Here is an 18,459-nt window from a genome sequence, read left to right on the forward strand (position 1 = left end):
GTTGTAAGCAGGTTTGTGCAGGTTTGCACAAAGGTAAGCACTGCTAACTTCTGGTTACAGTTTCTTATACTCAGTTAGCTTCTAAATTGGTTAACCTGTGCAGGAATTGCTTACCCCTGCACAAATAGGCTTAAACCCGCTTACTGCTGCTTAAAAGTGCTTACTGCCACTTACCCCCTTGCTAATTTCTTTTAACAGAAATGAAAAAGTGTTAATAGCAAAGTGGTGAAAAAGGGCCACAAAGAGGGAAAGACAGTAGAGAAAATAGCTAGGGATGTGCAGGACAGGTGTCGAGAAGGTCCATAGTTGCCCATTTCTTCTACAGCAACAGCTGTTCATCTACACTGAATTTGGAGATAGATTTGGACACCCATACCCCTGAGAGAAGGGTGAGAACAACAATAATATGTTGTTAAGCCAATAAGACCAGATTACATGTGTCCAGTGGACACGTGTGAAATGGACAGCTATGTATAGGGCGAGATTTTTTTTTGGGAACAGATTGCCCTTTCTTTTTTTTTTTCAGGTGAGAGTGGGATGTTGGGGAGGATAGTAGGTATATTTGGGGAGACAGGATGGGTAGGTTAACAGACAAGACAAACAAGATGCATACAGGGGCAGTATATGACACATGTGGGGGGTAAACACCTTGATGGGGAGGGGTGTTGGGAAATCGGAAGCCCATGATTCCCTTAGTGGAAACAGTGGGACTGCGGCCCTCACCCATGGACAGTCACCACTGCACCTTCACAGCCCCAAAGTGGCTGTGCTGGGGGCTGAGTAGGAGAGCCAGGCCGACCCTCCAGTCGTGACACATGGCCCTTAACCTGGCATAGCAGATCTCCGACCTCCCTGTGGAGCTTGCTATGCACCACAACCCAGACCTGGCGATGGGTGACAGGTTCCTGTCTGTGTCTGCTCCCAGGGGTTGAGCCCCATCCCCTGAGGCAGTTCCACCCTAAGGTGATGCAGGACCAGACAGGTGTGTCCGCTGGGACCCGCATTTCCATATGTGCTATGGTGTTTAAGTTTTATCAACATATCTGGGTTAGTAATAGTCGACACTTTCCAGGATTAGGTATAACAGCATGCATATATATTCCCATTAACCCGAACACCAGATATGGAACAGTTGCATAGCAAACAGAACACATGCATATATGGGACCACAGTGGTAATTACAACAACATGCAGGTACATTGATGGCACCATGCCACCAATGTGGAAGCATTTAAACATAGCACATGCATAGAAACAGATTTAAATAATTATCGAACAATAAGACATATGCCCCAACATTAAAGTTAAGTCAGCACATACCAATTGAGTTGTGCATTTTGTTTATTGTTGCAGATATGGTGGGGGGGGTTTAATTAACAACTAGTATATTCCTGTAGTTCGCATTACTTTCCTAATCAGTGCTGTATTCTGTACCTTACAAGTATTAGTACACTACCCTATTGCCTTAGTTTGGACAGTGGTATGGCTGTCGACAACTATATACATGAACTGGTTTTAACTGCAGTATACACCTATTACCTGGTATACCTTGGAAGAATTGTTTGTTAGAACTAACTGTTTCTACACATACTCCCAGATTCCAGGTTGATGTTATGCACATACCTGTCCATCTCTTTTTGCACAGACTCTTGGCATGTCTTGACCACATGCAGGTGAACTGGGACATATTTCGACTATTGCCCTCTTAAACCTTTAGTGAATTGTACAATGACACGTTTGTTTTCATTGACATTTTCCAAATATGTACAGGCCTGACAGTCAGTTATATGACATGACATGCTGCCTACATGTCAGAGATTAACACACTGATATGCCAGGGGTACAGATGGCAGATATGGGGTGACTAACTGGACATTCTGGGCATTTCTGTACACTTGTGAAGTATGATTCTGCATACATCTTACTACCACTCACAGGATTCAGACCATAGCTGTATCTGATAAAACAAAACACTGTCCATCACAGTTGTGTGTGCTATCTAGATCTTGCTGTGTATCTCTTATCTGATTTCTGTCTATAATTCTCCTATGGTTTTACATTCTGACCTTGTATTACAACACTCTTATACAGGATTTCCTAGACAGTTATATTATGTAGCACAGTCTGGGTGATAGTGATGAATAATGCCTTATTATTCAGAGTAACTGCAACACTAACAATGCCATACAGTACCAGAGTAAACAGTACCAGTACAGGGTATCAATCTTTTATTTCTAGGCATAGTGTTTGTATCTGATAGACCTGTGGGAGCAACGTTTGTTAGCACTACCTGAATGTTGCCACACAAATTACCAGATTCCACATTAGTATTATGCACATACATCTCACTCTGTTACTGTGCACACTCTGGTCACAGCTTCACAACATGTGGGTGTAGATGGGACATACTTGGCTTATTACTCTCATAACATTTTGGGGAGTTGCTAGAGTGACAGGTTTGTTCTTATAGATGTCTGAAAATCAGTAGTATTTCTTGTTTGCTGCCTAAACATCTGGTGTCTTCCCACTGATTTTCCAGGGGGACAGGGTGACAGGCAGCAGGTATGGGCCAATTTACTGGACATTCTGGACATATCTGTACAGTTGTGGGGTATGATTCTCTATGCTGCCTACTACCACTCCTAGGATTTGAACCATGGCTGTGTGTGCTAAAAATACAGCAGTTCACATCTCAGTTGAGTGTGCTATTTGGATTTTGTTGTCTGTCTTTTCACTGCTTTCTGTCTTAATCTCTCTCATTTGTACTATATGACCTCTTGGGATTACACCAGTCATATACTGACATTCCTACATATTTTATTTATGTAGCACAGTGTGTGTAACAGTGCTTAATACAGCAGTACTATTAAGTGATTGCAAATCTGCATTACCATATGATACCAGAATAAACACATGCAATTCAGCAGTTAGAGCTTTATAGTCAGGCTATTATGCTTTTATTTACATACAACCTATAGAAGACTCTTCCTGCCATATTCTCTGGTGTATGCAGTACATGCCTTAAACAATACAGGTTTTATACAGGCAATTAACTTTCTACTACTTTTAGATTTATTTCCTATGACAGTACATGTAAGAGTATTACTAACCAGCCTCACATCACATCCGCTCCAATCTACATACATGGGCATCTTGGTTCATAGCCTGCTCACTTGCCACTGTGAAAGACATAAGAGGAATATTAAGCCATACCTATCCATAATATACATGAGATGGTAATTATTAAACAGGTAGTGGACTGATACTTACACAAGGCTGGGACCTCCCCTGTCCTCCTAGCCTCTTGGATCCACTGATCCATAGCCTCTTGGATCCACTGATCCAAGAGACCCCCTTACTCTCCTTCAGGTCGGCATAGTGATGCCTGATATGCTCATCAGTTCGGGGTATGCCAGTGGCACTGGTGAGGTCATGGGCGAGACGGTCCCAGGCTTCCATTTTGCATTGGGAACCCTGGTACTGGCTCTACATCAGTCTCATGTCATGGTCTTTCACAAGGAGTCCTGCCATGACTCTGGACTCCTGGATGCCCCAGCTCTCCTCCTGAAAGCACACACCATCTCCCATTCCAGACATAGTGCCCACAAGGGGAAGCTGCAACCAGTTATGAGATGTATTCCCGCCTGTTGGTTTTAAATAGGGCTAGTTTCCCACACTTTGCCATGATTGGATGGTTTTGCAAAGACTAAGCTATGGGCAAACTTGCTTCCCTAAGGCTGTCATTGCTTAAAGGCGTATACCAATGGGCAGACTGAGTTAGGTAGCCTACATATTGCTTACACCTACTAAGCTGAGCTATGCAATGCTTAGCGTTGCTTAATATTTAAGTCGCATTATATTTGCATTGTGGCATTGATTTATTATTCATTACATGTTATTTTTGTGCTTGTTATCCATGATTCATATGTACGTGCACTGTATGGGGTCCTTGTGTTTATTAGAGGATTTCAACACTTTATTACAATGACACCTCACATATGGGCTTAATGCAGTACTCCAGTTCACATATTTATGTTATGTAGTAGGTTATACAACATAAAACTGTATATAGATTCCTTCCACATGTTCAATTTGGATGTCCTATAGTAGGGATCTGTTTGGTGATACCTCAATTTTATGTACTGCTATGATGGCTTAGTGGTTAACTATAGTGTACAGGGTCCTGGGTTCCAGACCTGCAATGGCTGTTTATTTTGTTTCTGGCCAGAACAATGGCTGATGCATACAGAGTGCATAAGGCACTTTGAAGCAGTTGTAAGTGGCTTTGCGCGGGTTTGCTGCAAGGTAAGCAATGCTAACCTCCAGTTAAATATGCTTACAGAGAGTTAGCTTCAATATTGCTTAATCTGTGTGCGCATTGCTTACCCCCATGCAAATGGGTTTAAACCTGCTTACCACTGCTTACATATGCTTACTCCTACTTACTTCTGCTTAATTATGCTTACACTTGCTTACTCCCGCTTACCACCACACTAATTTAGACAGTAATGTCTAATGGTTCTTGGGAAGGTGGTGGATTTGGAAACTGTATGGAGTTATCATTCATTGCACATTTTACTATCCATTTGTATCCCTGATTCCTGCGTGCATATTCTGTATGGGGCACTTGTGATTATCTGTGAACTTTGCAACATTATGACAATGACACCTCACATCTCCATTTAATGCAGTACTCCAGTTCACAAATATATATTATAAATATATAAATGTTATAAATATATGTTATTGTGGGTTATGCAACAAAATAAATTGATCATACAGTTATTTGACATGGAAAATGCATTATACTGGAGTGGGACTCAAACCAGGAATGACTGCTCGTAAGGTAAATGCTCTGCCCACTACACTATCGCTATACTGTTTCTTTTGCATATATCTTGCTTTTTATCCTCCTGCCCCATTTAAGCTGCATTAACCGTAGCTAAGCTATGGATAAACCAGAGCACCTATGGTTAAATTTAATCTGTTTCATAAAAAAAAAAAAAAAAACTGCTTTATAGTTAATGTTTTCTCTATTGCTCTTGTAAACATGGGGAGATTTTTCTGGAGGTATGCGAACACCTATGAGCGGTCTCGCTCATTCTTATTCATACTCTGCTGTTCTTCATTGCAGGGGCATGTATATTCTGAGAGCTCTCCTCTCAGATGTGCCCCCTGCATTTGTACACGCTCTGTGTCCGTTTAGTCGCTCAGGCAGCGCGCCTTCATTAATATGAATGGCAAGCTGCCGTCTTGCTCCTAAACGGCCGCTTCTGTACAAAACTATGCTATTCCTGCACAGAAGGATAGTGAATCCAGGGGATTGTACTGGTCTTAACACACTGAATTTTACATTCATTTTTAATTCTGGAGAAGTTCCACCACATTAAAGGAACAAAAGCTAAATCCCACCAAGAGGACTGTCTTTATTTCTTTTCTGATTTATTTTAATTGGATTATGAAGTTGTTTTATATATATATATATATATATATATATATATATATATATATATATATATACACAGTATATTCAAACACACATATATTTGCATTGTTCATTAAGACATTAGTGTTAAACAATGACATGGAATAATGTATTACCTATTTATCTAAGCACTAACAGCTTCCTGGTACAAAGTACATTGACGAGGCAGCATACTTCACTGAGATCTTTCCTTATTCATGTTTTCTGTCTTATATCCAGTGGTACATATATATGAAGCTAACTTTTTCTGCAAGTTCTCTGTCTTTGTCAGTTCTGTTGTACCTAATGATATGTTATTACTACAAAGAGCTGCATTTTAGAATTCTTTAATGTTTGTAATAGTACAAGTCAGATCTGTTCGTTTGTGTGTGTGTGCTTGTGTGCTTGTGTGTGTGTGTGTGTGTGTGTGTGTGTGTGTGTGTGTGTGTGTGTGTGTGTGTGTGTGTGTGTGTGTGTGTGTGTTGTGTGTGTGTGTGTTTGTCTGCGTGTGTGTTTGCAAGAGTATCAGCATGGAGGTATGTGTATGAGAGTAATCATAACACAAAAGTGAAATACTTTTACAGTTCAATCGATGAATTTTCTTGAAGAACAGTAGAGCCAAACAGATTTAAACACAAACATAATCTTAAATCTTGAACATAAATATATACCTGTATATTGCATAGGGTATCATTTTGTCATATCCCATCTTGATATCAGCTTCATGTGTCTAACTTCCAATTGCATGCTTTAGCTGTATCCTTGACAACGTAACTGATATTACAGTGTCGGTTTCTCATTGGATAATGTAAAATGAGCTCACTGCTTTCATGCTACACATTGTAGCATATCATCATGTTTCAAAAAAATTGTCACATTTGAAGCCTAAGAAATATCCTTTGTGAATACAAATATATGACATTTCTGCTGATTTGTGATCGTTCCATTATACACGGCAACACTGATAACTGATGATTTTTCATTTTATGATCTGTTTTTAAGTTCATTTAAACAATATGTGTCTCTTTAGATAACATCTTTAAAGCCATATTAATTACTCCAGTAAATAATTACACTGCATTTTGCTAATTGCATGGTCAAATTGTTGATAATAAACCATATTTTGTTTCTTATGTGGTGATTGACACTCAGGCTAGATCAAGACTTTTGTTTGCTTTAAGGCAGTGCCAGGCCCTTTAGAAGTACATAAGAATATGACACAGATAGGTTTACACTAGCTGACACATTCGTTTTCTTAGGTCAACTTAAATTGTCCATTTCAGACAAATAGCACCTGCAGTTAATCAACTTCAGATTTGTATGTATTTGAATGTTTTGTTTGGGGCTTTTCCCCTCGGGTCTCCACTGAAAATGGGTAATTTCTTACCCAGTTGGACTAACCCATTTAGCAAATGTGAAATAAATAAATAAATAAACAGGTACAATTCTCCCTGTAGTACACATTACTAAGCACTTGAAACCAATGATGCGCACATTCCATCAGTCTCTGTAGCCAGCATGGTTGAAATGGGCATCCTGAGACAATGTAACATCTGTCTCATGCTTACTGACAACCATTGACAACCACCTGCTAATTAGACCAGTAGATGCAGTGAGTGAGAGATGTAGTCATATAATGTTTTTGGAGGCAAAGGTCTCACAGGAAACCATAACAAATAACAAGCAGATTGTCCGTATCATTCAACTCAGCAATAAACAAACCACACAGAGCTCAGACCAAACACATAGACCTTCATATTCTGAGACTCTTAAAAGTAACCTCCCTAAACCACAAATGCCTCCTAAAAGTAACCAAAAAAACAAATACCCACTGCAACCTCAGAAACACAGAGGAAATACATATCACAAAATGTATATTTAAGAGTCAAACTGACTCAGTTCAAAAGCCCATAAGGCAAACCTCCATAAAATGCATTATCTTTGTTATAGGTGACTCTATAGTGGGACACAAAAACGCAGCACTCACAGGGATATACAAGAAGTGAATCAGGGCTGGTTGCTTATCAGGTGTCAGGATTCATCACGATATGCAAGCTTTCAAATCCTTGCACAACTACACATATGACACAGTAATAGTATATTCAGTATAAATTATTTGAAATGTACATCTACAGAAAGCACAAAGAAAAATGCGATGGAGCTTTTGGAATATGTGTCTGAGGCTGCTATGAACCTAGCCTTGAACAGCATTCTACCATCATCATGAATGATACCGTAGTGGGATCAAAAGATTATTGTTTTCAACAACTAACTTAGCTTCTAATGACATTCATTGGAGGTACAATATACATCATCCTGGGAGGAGATGATAGGCAGTCCTAACTGCTTTTCCTATACATCTTCCCCCAAGGCTTTCATATACTGGCTAAATCCTTCTCCATCCCCATAGCTACTTTTTTAGGCAATGCCAATCTTCTATAACTTCCAACATAACAAAAGAGAATCCAAATATCATTACAGGATCATAGGATCATAGGAGATTACTAGGCTATCGACCCACAGGTCATTTTTAAGCCTAGCCATTTCAACCCAATGTAATACCATAGAAGTAGAAGTCAATACCCAAGACTGTATTTAGTGATGACTGCCCATGTCCAGGAGGGTTGTGGGCACTATCCCTGGTAAGAATTTATGGTGCCCCATCCACTCGTCCAGGTTCCTTTTGAACAGTTTCATAGAGGTGCTCTATTTCACATGAATTGGTCGCCTGTTCCAAAGATGTGGTAGTCGCTGGGAGATAAATCTGTCCTCCAGCATGTCCTATTTAAGTCACAGGTGATATTTAAGTCCCTGGAACAGGTAGCCCTAGACTCACTTGATTTACGGATATGCAGCAAGTTCATGAGGTTTGGGTATTGGATTGCTCTGTAGGCCAGGCATGAGTCTCCCCTAAGAAGTCTATACAATACAGAGTATAGTGACAGGGACTTTAGTTGGTCTGTGTACAGCACATACTGAAGCCCCTTGACCTTCTTTGTTAGAAACTTCTGAAGTCTTTCTAATTGCTACAAGTGCTTAGAACGGTACATGCCAAATGGGGCTTTATACTTAATTATGGGCCAGATAAGTGCAGAGTATAAGGAGGTTAGAACTTCTTTTGCTCTTGAGGCAATGCCTTTACTAATCAAGTGTGCACATGGAAAGCTTTCCTTACTATGGTAGACACATGGTGGTTGAAGTTAAGGTCACAGTCAACCTGTGATTCCAGGTCCCTTACCACTTCATGGGTAAAAAGCAACACGAACCAACTGCAAACTGTGAGACAACAACAAAATAGGCAAGCTGACACGACCACACTCCAATTTATTGCTAGCGCTTTCATATAGCAAGTGCTTATACTTCTTCAGGCATATTTTTTACCCACATTTCCCTGTTTAAAAAGCATCACAAATTCTTCAATCAGCCCATTAAGGAATCATTATACAATTAAAACAAATTCAGTATTGAGTAACTTATTAATATTTAAAGGTACTCCTGGAAAATAAAACCATGTAACCTACTAAACGTAAAATACACGGCTCAACAAAAAGAGCATTGTGCATATGCCACTTACACAATAATTACCATTTTCACAATATCAAGAAAACTTGAAACATGAAATTTAAAAACACACAAAAAAATTATAAGAATCACATTTGTAGCACTCTTCTTAATACTAGAAATTAAATCTCAAGAAACCACGCCTTTATGTATTCTGACTTATGAAGCTCTCATCTGGCTAATAACTTTAGTTTTAATAAACATTTGATTGAACATTTTTCATTTAAATCAGGATACATATGTGCATCAGTCTGCAATTGCCAAATAAGTTCCCGCTCTTCTATTTTAAGGTTACAAGAACCACCCCCCCCCGACATTTCTGGGGACTTGGTCTACTACTGTAAATTGAAAAGAATGCGACTGAAAATCAATAATATGTTTAGCCAAGGCATTGATAATAGTATTTCTAGATACACAATATATGTGTTCATATATTCATTGTTTAAAAGGGCGTTATGTTTTGCCCAAATAAAAGGCCAAACATTGGTAACAGGTAGCTAGATATACTATGCCTTGGCTTTCACAATTAAATCGGCCTTTTATGATGTATTTTCTATCTCTAATAGTAACGTGTCCCTACCTGAATATATTTCCAGTAGTGACAACGTCCACATTTATGCATCCCCCAGTTGGATTTGGGATGCTTGCTAGGGGTTTCAAACAAGGTTTTCAAATTTGCCCCTCTTCTGTATGTCACCAAGGGGCCCGTACCCAAACTTTCCATGGTGATTTGATCCTCAACCATAAAATTCCAGTTGTTAACCAAAATTTTCCTCAGATTAAAGGCATCCATTGAGAATTGCATCAGGAAACTAGTGACAAAATTAATCCCTACCTCCCTACTAGTAGCTGCACATCCTACTGGAGAGATAGGTAAAGATGGAATTTCATTCATATCACTGTACCCTTTGGTCAAGAGAGGTTTAAAATGGCCAGTTACTCTCTTGTGGCTAACTTCTTTAATTAAACCATCTATAAGGGAACTTGGATAAGCACGTTTTACAAACATATTCCTAAGATTTTCACATTCTATAAGAAAATCCTCATTACTAGAGTTCATTCTCGAAGCCCTAACCAGCTGCCCCTTGACTACAGCTCACTTCTGATAGAAAGGATGGCAACTTTCAAAATGCAAGAAAGAATTAGAATATGTAGGCTTCCTAAAAATACATGTAGCATATCTGTTGAAAGCTATATCTTTCCAGAGCCATATGTCCAGAAAGCTAATGGCCTGTTCATCAAATTGGAAAGTGAACTCCAAAAAAAATCAGTGAATGATGTCATGATCTCAACTAATCTTCGTGCATGTTCCTCATCCCTTTTTAAAATGAAGAACATATCATCCTGGTACCTCATGTATCAGACTACACTCTCCTTAAAGATGGAATGTGGGAAACGGTGTGTTCGCTCACAAAATGCCATGACAGCATTAGCAAAACTGGCACCGCAAGGGGAGCCCATAGCAACCCCTGATTTCTGAAGATAATATTCTTCCTTGAACATGAAAAAAATTATTATTTAAAACTACCTTTAACAGTGCAATAAGTAAATCAATGTCTGCCCCTTTCATTTGTTTAAGTAAAAGAAAATCACAAACCCATTTGAGGCCTAAATCCTGGGGATGACTGTGTATAGATCTTTAATATCTACAGTCAAAACATTATAAGAGAGGTCAAATTCTAGTTTATTAAGACCTTCCGAAAAAGCCCAGGAGTCCCTACAAATTTGTGCTTCAGATTTTAACAATGGTTTGAGACTAGAATCAACCCATTTGGCACCAGCATACATGTATTGGCGTCCATCAATGATTGGGTGGAAAGGTGGATCCAGTAAATTTTTGTGTATTTTCGGAACTCTGAAAATAACTGGAATTAAGGGGGCTGGCATGGTTAGATATTGGTATGTGTCAATGGAAATGGATGTATCAATAAACAAATCACTTAGAAAAACCCTGATACGTTGGTATGCCTGACTGAGTTCATTTATGGATACATTTACGTAATTAGTGCTTGTTAACATGCTATTCATGGGTACTTAGGATATTGTTGTTGATCTGAGAGTGTGAAGGGACATTGTTTGTGCTGAAGGGAATGATGATGCATTTCTTTGCATTAGTTTAAGACCATGACTAATACACCAGTCACTGGTCTGTGTGAGACCCTCCTGGAGTATACTGACATCATCTGGGGATTCAATGATTGCACCTAGACTGTAGTCGTCTGCAAACTTGGTCAAACACAACCCCTTAGGTTTGACCTGAACTTCTGAGCAGCATACAACAAACAGTAGGGGACTCACCACTGACCCCTGGGGCACCCTGCTGGTAACAGGTCTGCTGGTCGATCTGGAGTCACCCACTTTGATAGTGTGTGTCCAGTTTGTGAGCCAGGTGGCAAGCCATCTTACAACAAAGGGGTTTACATTCAGCTTGCTAAGTTTATTGCTAATGCCTGAATGTGTGATTATGTTGAAAGCCTTTGCCAAGTTGAGGTATGCTGTGTGCTGTGTGCACAGATTTGCCCTCATTAATTGCCTTGGTTACTCTTTCAAAGAAATCCACAAGATTTAACAGGCAGGATCTGCCCTTCACGAAGCTAAACTGGGTAGGATCCAGGGTTTGGGGGTCACCTATGTCTTTATTTATGAGGTCCATAATGATACATTCCATGGCCTTACAGATGAAGCTGGTCAAGCTTATGGGTCTGTAATTCCTTGGGTCTGTTGTTAGACCACCTTTGTGGAGGGGAATAACTGCAGCTGTTCTCCATTTCACAGAAACAAAGCCAGTGATTAGACTATGATTGAAAAGGGTACTTAGTGATGATGCTAGTTCATGTTTTAGCCTGTTTAGAAGACAGCATAGGATATCATCTGGTGCAGTACAGGATGTGTTTTTTTTTTTTGCCTTGGACAGGGCTTTGAGGACCTGCTCTGTAGGGTGGGGGGGATGGCTTGTTGCAAGTTAGGACAGGATAAAGGAGTGAAATTTTCACCAATCCTGTTTGGCCACTAGTTCTGCACATGCTTAGGTCCTACCCTTTAGGTTATGTATGTAGCTGTAAAAGGCTGTATGGTTATCCTTGGCTGTACTTGCTAAGTTTCTCTCAAAGAAGCTCTTGAAGGATTTGACAAGTTATCTTATTTGCCTGTTGAGGCTGAGCAAGGTGATTTTCCTTTGTTGGGGCCTTGACTTTGTTTTCTTGGACAGCAAATTTTTTTGCATTTATTGTGGAGTCTGTAGATGCTGGATGTCCACCATGGCAATTTGTTTTTACTTGGGGCTCTGGCTTTGATTCTATCCAGTACAGCCAAGTTCATACACATATGCAAGTGAAAGTACAGGGCTTTAGTTTAAGCTTTGGCATAATTACCACTTCCAGCTTGGGGTGGGGCTTGGAATGCATGTATAACTTCCCCTAGGAGGGTTTAGTTTCCCTTGGTGAAGTTTTTTAGTCTGATTTCACCTTTTGTGAGCTCTGGTGTTAGTGTCAATTTGAAGGTGACTGATCTGTGGTCAGTTTTAACTAATGAGGGTCCAACAGTTGCAGCAGAGAACCTTTTTGACATGTTGGTGAGGACCAGATCTAGAATGTCTGTTCATCTTCTCAGGGTATGGACAATTTGCTCCAGGGCATTTGAATTCACAAAGTCAAGGAACTTTTGTGCTAGCAAGTTTCAGCTAGAGTAGGTTTCCCAGTTGATGGTGGGATAATTGAAATCCCTCTTAACCAGTGTGTTTAGTAAAATTTGGATTGTTTTCAGTTTGGTTAAGTAGGCTTTATGGGTGTTGTGACCAATGGAGGGGATCTATAACTGGCTAGGACTTGAATGGGCATCTTATCCACTGTAACCTGGGCCTGGAGTAACTCCATGGAGATGTCCAATCTAACTAGATGGGAGGTGAATGTATCTCTAATATAGATTGAAACATCACCTCCTTTGGTTTTCACATGTTCATTTTAGAGTATAAAGATGTGGAAGGCGTATCCTTTCAGGGCTGGAGTACTTTCTGAGGCTTTAGACCAGGTTTCTGTGACTGACTGCACGGACATCTACATCTTCTAATGATAGAAGTGCTTCCAGGGAGTGCAGCATTTGGTTTAAGCTCCCAGCATTTAGCAGCATGACCCTTATTTTGTTCTGATTGGTTAATTTCACATTGGTAAAGTTTTTGAGACCTTTTCTAAAAAAAGGCACTATGGGGAGGCAAGACCCTTTGCCAGCAGCTGAAAGCCTAAGGGTGTGAGGTGCAAACTGTCTCTGGCAATGCAGTGAGGTTTGTTGACCATGGCTTTCCATGCAGACAGCAACGGGATCCCTTGGAATGACACCAAAAACTAAGCCAATTATTTAACTCAATCATTTTTTTGTTTATACTGTGGCATCATTCTATGTGAGGTAGTATGCTACTCAAGGTAGGGACATACCTGCCTGGGACACATACTCAGAGAGCTCAAACATGTCTCTCTTCATATAGTCCAGAGAGGTTTGTCTCAGGTCATTCACTCCAACATGAACTATGACAGAGTCATAATGGTACTTGTTGTTGAGAGATCTGAGTGCATGCATTATTTGATGAATCCTGGCACTTAGGCAGCTAATTGTGACTTTCTCCTTGTCCAACCTGGTTAGTGGGACATCCGTGTATCTCATTACTGAATCTCTAATGACAAGAAAACTTGTTTTTTGAGTGTTAAGCCTTATGAACTTGGTAGGTGAGATACTAGTGTTGCTATGTGTCATGGATGCTGTGGAGACTTTGTTAACTGTAGCATACTTGTGTTTTAGAGGTCTCTGATGTTTCTGTAAGTTAATTGAGAGAACCTCTGCTTATGTGGATTTACGTGTTTGATGTGTACTATGTGTGTGAGTAGTAATATGTGTATGAGTAGTTGTACTATGTGAATATGTAGTGGTGGGTGAGTTGGCAACCTTCTCCATGTTACTGTTTTGAGGGAGAGAGAGCATGGATTCTAGATTTTTGGTGTAAATACATCTCTCCCTCTCTGTACTAGACTGTGTTATTAGTAGAGGGTTGCCTGTGTACATAATAAAAGGTTGAAAACTGTTGTCATTAGGGGTGGCTTTTCAGAAATTATCACAGAGGAGTATGGTGAATGGATATTTCTGCCTGGGTTTTAAGGGAAAATTTGTTGAATTCAACTGTCCAGCTTTGGCATACAATTGCAAGGTAGTGTGCAGTTGCAGTGCTGCACAATATGGAAACAAGCAGAAACCTGCTCAGATGCAGAGCCGAAATACCAGAAGCTAAAACTTGAAAAAAAAACAAACAAAAAAAAAACTCTAACAAAATTCAAAAGGACCAACGAGGATGTTTATTCCATGCCCTAGACTGGTCTCCCTTTACCAGTCAGGTCCCAATCAAAACAGTTCTCTCACAAAGCTGTACACAGGCCCTTTTCAATCCAAGATGGACTGGTAAATGTGCTCAGAACAAACAAACCACTACAAACAGTTTCAGAAGCAGCAGGCCTGGATCTGGACTATGCTAAAGCTACTAGCTACCCTAGTTTCAGTGGAAAACAATAGAGAATGTTTAACACAGCAGAAAAAAACAGTGAAAAACTGAAAAAAATGTTTAAAACAGTAGAAAATCAGCCCAGAGGGTCTAAAGAATGATTTAAATAGTTAACAGGTGAGATAATTAAGTACTTTCTGGTTGGAAAATCAGGGCACACAGAACAGATAGCTTTAAAACTAAAAAATACCAGTAAATACTTAACAAACAGTAGAAACAAAAAAAAAACAGCTTGCTAAACAGTGAACACAAAAATATAATTCAATTTTATAGGCACAGTGTAGCAGGCAATTGCAGTATAACAGTGTAGTTTAGTACACAGTAAATAAATATAGTATTGCTGATCAATGCGGGGAGCCTTACAAACAAACAGAAAAAACTCCACTCCCAATAATCACTCCTTGCCCTGGAAAACATTGATATATGTGTAAACAGGCAGCTCTTGTTCAAGACCAGTGAAAGCTTACTATCAGTGCAGTATTTCAATGCTTATACCACTTTCTGTCCCACCACATCAGATGCAGATACTAAAGGCAGTGGTGCCTCTATATTCTTAAAAAATCATTCCATCTCCAGACTTATTACACAAGGTAATGACCTGGAAATCCTGTACATCTAACTTACTGTTAACAAAACTCATCATATTATCATAGCTAACTATATGACCCCTACTATGTCACCCTTAGCCCACATTTCAGCCTAACTAGAAAGGAGTCCTAAATATTTAATCAAACACCATTCTCCTAGAAGACTTCAACTACCCTCGATAAACTGGGAGAATTGTACATCTTCAAACACATATGCTCAGAAATGTTACAGATTCTCTGGACCATTTAGTCCACAAGTGTTGACAAAATCCTGGATTAAGTCCTTACAAAGATGGGGCCACAAATCAGTCATATTCACAGCAACAATGAATGAAGCCTGAAGCAACTTCCTTTTAAAATATTTTTATTTCATTTTAAATTAATTAAAATGTATAAATTAATATTCATATAAATAAGAAAGAAAAACAATAAATAAATAAAACTATATAAAGAGTCCATAACAAAAACTGAGATGAATAATAATATTAATACTTCTCTAAAAAATCCTTGAGTTTTTGCCTAGATAGTTTCTTATCGGCAACATTCATATTGCTGTTATATAAAGTTTGTAGTTCTTTTTTGCACACGTATTGCTACACAGGTAAATTCTGAAAAAGGGACATAGCTTTTGCTTTTCCAGTTCAATTGAATGACCTTTCAGGCAACAGCCAGGATAGACCATAAGACAGGCACTTGTGTTTTAGGAAGTGAATCCAGAAATGGAACATTAAACAGAATTAATTACTTTGCTGTATCACATTTGTCTGACCACACAGCTTTAGTAAATTTTCTAAATTCTTCCCAGAATGGAATAACCTTTTGACATTTTAGGACCATATGTTCCCAACCTGCTATTAAATTATCATTCCACCTCCAACATTTTAAAACCTCTTTTCTATAGAAAATTGCTATTTTGGATGGTGTTAGAAAACCTCCATGTAAGAACTTCCACATAAAAATTCTCTAATAAATGGATGATGTAGAGTTACTTACAGACATTAAATAAAGTTTTTTTATTTACTTCGGAAAATGATTCCTTATTTATTTTTGTAGAATATTCCCAATGGGACACACCAAAATCTGTAAGTTCAGATCTCAGAATTTTCTACCTTATTGATAAATATGACTTATATTTAAAAATTCTAAAATTTTTGGAATGAGTTTAGTGTTCATGACCGGAGTTATTTGTAATATACTATTTATGAATTCCCTTAGTCTCTGTACATCTAAAAGATTGCATTATTTACATTATGTCTGGCTAAGAATGTCTCTATAGAAAATATTTTATTCCCGTCTAAAAATTGGTACCAAAATTTTTAATTATTTCTCTCAAGACTAGATACTACATTTTCATTATAAGATTGTAGACAACCAATGGAGAAAGCTACAAACATCAGAAATAATAATTGCTTGCCTGAATAATTACTCTCCATTACCACTTTAAAGTTATATAAGATATGTTTTGTTCTGAAAGTATAGTTAGCAATGGAGCTGTTGTTCAGACAATAGTCTCTTAGCACCCAATACATTATACTAGTGTTTGATGAAATATTGTATTTTGTTTCGGTAACCATATTTGAGGTTATAATTGATTCATGTAGATATTTCCAATTCAAATTATATAATGAATTCAAGCAAAGGTCTATAGTGTTTATTATGGCAGATTTGATATAAAGCTCAATATTTGGGAATCCAATAGCATTTTCTCTCCAACCTTTGATATGCCAGTCATATGAAAGTCTTGTTTTTTTAGATACCACAGGAATTTTAATAATATAATGTTCAAGCTTTTAATAATGTGCTTAGAGGACAATCATAGTAATGACTGAACAACATATAATATCTTGGGCAATGTTATCATTTTTATTAATATGAGTGTGTCTTCCATCAAGATAAACATTCTATTCCAATTCTCAATTAATTTTAGTATATTATTACATACGTTTTTATAATTTAATGCAATTGTTTCCTTCCATTTGTTTTTATATCAATTCCTAAGTATTTAAGTTGTTTTATTTTTATTTTTAATTTGAAAGTCATCTTTTTATTTATTAACATTGTTTCTGTTTTATTATGGTTACATTTTAATCCAGAGGTTTTCTCAAAGCAGTTTATTGAATTGATGATACTGTCTAATGAAGATTCAGTATTACTAGAAGTTAATAAGCTATCGTCCGTGAACAACTAGATTTTAGAGTTATACTTTTCATTAACCAAATAACCTCTTAGTTTACTATTATTTTGAATGCATGTGGCAATGGTTTCTATAGATAAAGCAAATAGTAATGGGGATAGTGGATGTCCTTGCTTCATTCCCCTTAATGTTCTAATAGAATACAAAAGGAAAGAGCCAATTTTGAACAAAGAAAAGTGATTATTATAGAGCTTTTTTATTATTTCTATAAAATTTGAAGAAAAATTAAATATCTTATGCACTTTTTTGTAAGTATAACCAATTAATTGAACAAAAGGCCATATCAATGTCTAGTGATAATATCAGTAATTCATTTTTTATTTTTATTAGCAAGATCAATTAAAGATAAAAGTATAATAATATTATCTTGCACTACTCTCCCCAAAATGAACCCAGTTTGGTCTTTGTTGATCAGATATGATATTATATTTGTCACTCTACTACTTTGGACACCATAGAAGAGTCTTTGTGGGTTTTGTTCAACCAGCTTTATTATATACAAACACATCACAATAGAAGTTTACTGACTTTAACTTAAGTAACTTCTATACAAACTAACTACTATAATCATACATGCTCACTCTCTGGCTGCACTCTCAAAATGGTACTGGGAATAGCATGTGCCCGCTATTTATATGTGTATGTTCAGTCCTTGATATGCTTCTTAAAGACAAAGCACATATACTCTGATTTACATCCTCCTTCTTTGAGAAATAGATCATACAATGTTATTAATCTATTTGGCATACAGATATTACAAGTAGGTCTATGTCATACAATTTTACAAGATTTGGTATATATATATATATATATATATATATATATATATATATATATATATATATATATGGGTCTACTGCTTTTCATCAAATACCACGTATTCATAAAAGAGCAGTAGATAGCTCAGTTATGCGAAAGTGCACTTATTCGAAAGTGCACTTTCACGAACTCAGCTTCTACAAATGGATCGCACCACAGTGGAGGACAGTAGGAATACATGCTATGTCCTCCACCGTGGTGCGGTAGTCACGGACCTTAGGGCTAGGATACAGGTCATGGTAAGGGGATAGCCCTACTAGCGGGTTTTGCGAAAGTGCACTTTCAATTAAGTGCA

This window comes from Protopterus annectens, chromosome 1.part1 (assembly GCF_019279795.1).
Source record: "Protopterus annectens isolate FY-2018-M chromosome 1.part1, PAN1.0, whole genome shotgun sequence".
In the NCBI taxonomy this organism is placed as follows: Eukaryota; Metazoa; Chordata; order Ceratodontiformes; family Protopteridae; genus Protopterus; species Protopterus annectens.